Here is a 5,000-nt window from a genome sequence, read left to right on the forward strand (position 1 = left end):
TAAAAATGAATTATAAAAACGTTGAAGTCATTAAGTAAGAGAAATAAATGTATAAATGAATGAAAAAACACTTAGATACCCAGTTACCATAAACTATTTACATGGAATGAATAAACACTCCCGAAATAAGAGTGGTCATCTGGCTTATTTGCCACTCACTGATTCGAAGCATCCGAAGCTCAAGGAGGAAAACTCTGGAGATAAAAAATGGCAATAGTTTTATTGGTACATTTTCCAAAGAAAACATGGTTTGACAGCAACAGTGTAACCATGTTGGATGCAGCACACAATTTCCTCTTCGACATTTCTTTTGAAAGAACTTTGAGAGTCACAGACAACTACTCCATAGCCGTGAGACATAAGAATTCCGTTGCAAGGACTATACCTGCCAACTCCGTTTGTGTAGTACTGGCCCAATTTTGCACTTAACTTTGTTGTTGGAAGCCAACCTTGTAGCCAAATTTTACGGATCCGTCCGCGTAACTTTCTGTGTGTTCCTTTACCGTTCCTAACGCAGTTTGTTTTAACACGCAGTTATGTACACTGTTTTTTTTTTTTTTTTTTTTTTCTGTGGTACACAATCATAATAGATTTTTTTCATGGGAGAATTAATCAACATTTTGGTATTTTACTAATTGAGACATTAAGATTTGTAATGTTCATGCAGATTTTGTGTATCAGAAGGCACACGTGTTTGTGACTAGTCATGGTTGCTAGCGTGATTCTATGTTGCAGTTGTTTTTGGCAGTCTGTAAGATACAAGAGTTCCCTCCGAGCTTTGACTTCAAATATAGTGGAAATAAATATTATTCTATTTAAAATGGATGTTAAGTTTAGTTCTGTTCTCATGTTCACTATCCTTGCTGTTCTCGGGGTGCCGAGGATAATCCTCATAGCTTAATTTTGCACTACCTCCAAGCTATTTTTTTCTGACTTCTTATACTGCAACAAGTGCAGTACATGGTAGTCTACAACTGACCTTATAAAAGTCAATTAACACATTCTAGTGAGCCTAACATTGATGCCATGTTCTCTTCCGACAAGAACTTTCAATGGTTTCAATCTCTCTCAGAGTCTTCTTTAGAGAAAGGATCTGGTCTGCATCATTTACGTTCACCCCGAGATGTTTTTACTTCTGACACATGTCAATCTCCTGGTCCCCTATGTGAAAGGTGGGTAGGGGTATGAAACATGGGTTGAGAGCCGTTGTTTTCTCAGCGGAGATGCCTAATCCAGACTCATGAGCCCTCGTTGTGAGTTAGATGAGACTTATTTGCATTCTCTCTTGTGATGATGCTCTGACACATGACATCAGCATAGCATATAATGGATTCACCATCTTCAAGTGGAATATCTACCACCAGCTTGAGCCTAAGGACATTGAACAACATAGGGCTGAACACTCCTCCCTGTGGCGTCCCAAGTTCAAAAGATTGTGAAGTGGAACTACTCGCTCCCCTGAACAAGACCGTTGCAGATTTGTTCAATAGATACATTCTATTCCAGGTAATAATTTACCTCAAATAGCAAAGCTTACTAATTGTTCTAGCATAACTTCTCTTTTCAATATCAAAAGCTGACTTAAGGTAAAAAAAAAAAAAAAAAAAAAAAAAAAAAAAAAAAAAAAAAACAGGGTGCATCCCTGTTAGAGCTTGAAAAGTATTCTGCTAGGCAGAATACATTGTGACAAACTTAACCTGTACAGGTGCAAAAGGGGATTACCAGCTACTTGAGCTATAAGGCAGAGGATACTTAAGGTAATTCCATCCTCACCTGGGGTGGACAATTTTCCTTTGATCAGTTCCCACTCGGTAATCTCAGCAAAGTCTGAAAGGTCGGTATCAGAACATCCAATCTCAATGGCAAATTTATGTCTTGGGATACCTCTTTCTAGGATTTTATACATCATTAAAGCTTCCTTCAGAGAGGACTTGACTGAGTTGATTAATTCTCAATGCCCTGAAAGCTGTAGCATAAGGCACTATAACCGGTTTAGGCAAGATTCATTCATCTATGGTTTATATAAAACAAGAACAAGACAGTGTGATGTTGTGTCTGCAAGAATCAGGCTTGGATATAGATTGTATTGGCAGGTCAGTACAGTTTGTAATGTCGAAGAAACTAAGTGTAAACTGTGTAATGAAGAATATAAGCGAACACTTGTACATTATATTTCAAAGTGCCATGTGTTACAACCTTTCAGATCACCTAGCATGAGGTACCAAGAACTATGTAACTAATTCATATCATCTGATGTCTTAAAAGATATACTTATTTTGTATCCTAAATTTGGAATGTAGTATTACATAACCGCATATCAAATGTATTAATGCTTTTCCATGCCCAAGTTATATACCGGCGTGGCAAATGACTGGATAAAGGACTGTGCAGTTAGCCGGGTGGTAAATAAAGGACTAAATTTATGTACAATTTTAGACTAAGGTGATCCTTGACTAAGGAGCATATCTGCTTGCGCAAGAGGACTATGGAACTGCAGGGCGTTAGTTGGTTTGCCTGAAATTCGATTATTTTATTCCAGACCTCAGACGTTGAGATGTTATTGTTAATCCTTTTGTAGGAACTGTTCAAGGTGTTAATTTCTAGTATGGTTTTTAGTTCCTGTAGATTTTTGTTAGGCTTAAGAAACTGCAAAAGGCTGTCACGGGTATTGTCCTGCTTGTAGATATCAAAAAGCTCCCGGACTTGCTTTTGTTCCCTTAATAGTGTAGGGTCACCTACCCACTTCGGTTGTTTTGAGTGTTATGAGTTTTTGCATTTGAAGGTTTTCTTTGGACAGACCCAGTTGTTGTAGTAATCAGTGACCACTTTCGTCATGTCCATGGAGAATTTATCAATGCTCGTTACTGTGTAATCATTATACTAGTCATAAATACGTGATTTAAAGTAATGCTCAAGATAAGGAGGAATAGAAATTTTAAATACTACTTTTTTTTTTTTTTTCAAATTGACTATTATCAACAGCATATATCTTTTATATTGCAAAGTGGAAACTGATTAGCTCTGTTGCAAACATGCTTCTGATGTTTCCATGAACAAGATCCCTTCCTATTACATTATTTAGCCTCCCTCCCCCCCCTGGCACCTGAGTTTCCCTTTCTGGTCATAGATCTATACACAAAACGTCTTTGCCATTTTCATTACATTGACTATCTCCAAATGTATAATGTCTAGCAAAAAAATATCCTATGCATCTTGTGCTGTGATTCTGAAAGTTGGGCAGTGAATCAGTTTGAATCTGTCTACATCTTGCGTATACATTGTACAGAGAGAAAATCCAGAGGCTGGTCAATTATGTAAATGCTGATATTGCACCTTGTCATCGGACATCTGCTCCAGCTTATGCATATGGTGTCACTGCCATGAGTCTGTCATTCCTGTGTTCGTATAGGAGTGGTACCTTTTCATTCCAGGGACGGTTTTTATTTTAGTGGCTGATGTGAAAGGCTCTTGTAAACAAATAATGTCAACATTATTGATAGGAATATAGTAAAGCAAGTCTTTAATTCGACGGTTGACACTACATATATTCGATGAAAGAAAATTAATTGTTTTCTTGTCCCCCATCACACCCTGTTATTAGCTAATTGGTCAAATCTTTGTTTGATGAAGCTCTGATTTGCATATGTCTTGCATAGCATCATACATTTCTGTTGCTTTTTGTCTATTTGAAAAGGATCTGCGCATAGCATCATACATTTCTGTTGCTTTTTGTCTATTTGAAAAGGATCTGCGCATTTTCCTTATTTTGATATTATATGTATAACTTGTGTGGGTTGGTGGCGTCACACAGCACTGGGTGGGGTGTAACTGGGCTGGGCATTGCCACCCCTTGGTCGATGGGTACGGTCGGCCGGAGGGGTTTGCGTAGCGACTTGTGGGGGCAGTTACGGTTGCAGGCCATCACACCTTGCGCTCCGCACCTAACGCACTTCTTCACGATGGTGACGGTGTCTTCGTTGTCCTTGTCCTTCTAGTTGTTTCTTGCGGGCAATCCTTTGTCTGATGAGATTCTGCACAGACAGTACAAGAGGAAGGCCCGCTGGACATGGTGCAAGGGAAATGGAGATCCTCTCGCTATGCCGAAGTCCAACAGAAGCAACAAAACTACGTTGCCCTGATCAGTACAAGCTGTTTCTTTCCTTCAATATTTAGCTATGTGGCTGTAACCCTGGCACGTGTAGCAGGCCACAACCTCTGAGCTCCACGATGGAATAGAACTCGACTCGATGTACCTTCCAAAGAAATGGTATTCATTGGTGACTGTTCTCCACTCCATACAGTTAGATCCTCTGTGCTTAAAAAACATCCTGAGGAAGCAGTGCTTCCTCAGCGGCAGCCTCCTTCGGAAATCTGGTAACCAGGTATTCTCCGTATCCTTTGCTTTTGGGCTGATAGTCGTCTTTATTCTGGAGGGAAATCATTAACCATCAGGGCCGCGTAGTTTTGTTGCTTCTGTCCAACCTAGGCATAGCGAGAGGATCTCCATTTCCCTTGCACCATGTCCAGCGGGCCTTCCTCTTGGAGGGGAGGCAGCTGGCTGACCTCCCTCATCCACCTGACTTTCTCTGCCGTTGACGTGTCCTCAGGAAAGGCCAGTCGTATGTACCTGTCCCGGGGGCGATGGGTTCGCGCTGGCTTGGCTTTTCTCTGGTTGGTTCGTCGGTCAAGTTGCTTGAGTCACACGATGCGGTCTTCATTTTCTTCTTTTTTATCTTGAGTTGAAATCCTTCGTCATCAGCGTTAGTGTCGGAAGGTGAATCCTTAATGTTCAAATCCTATGCTCAGTGGAAACAACCCTCTCATAGGGCGGAGGTTTGAGGGTACTTGGCATTACGGGGCCCCCCCTCCCCCCCCCCCCCCCCCATGGTGGGACAGCGAGGAGGTGGCTATCCGCCGCTGAGGTGATTAATTCCCTGCGGCCGGGCGCGGGGAGGGTGCGAGCGCCAGGTTAAATCCTGTCGCACAGATATCATTGTTAG

At 41.1% G+C, this 5,000-nt stretch overlaps 1 protein-coding gene across 4 annotated transcripts in view; it reads left to right on the forward strand.

The window, feature by feature from the left end:
- Positions 1-5,000, forward strand: part of LOC125033369 (cationic amino acid transporter 2-like) — a 100,812-nt gene that overhangs the window by 38,896 nt on the left and 56,916 nt on the right. The window lies entirely within an intron of this gene.

This window comes from Penaeus chinensis, chromosome 2 (assembly GCF_019202785.1).
Source record: "Penaeus chinensis breed Huanghai No. 1 chromosome 2, ASM1920278v2, whole genome shotgun sequence".
In the NCBI taxonomy this organism is placed as follows: Eukaryota; Metazoa; Arthropoda; class Malacostraca; order Decapoda; family Penaeidae; genus Penaeus; species Penaeus chinensis.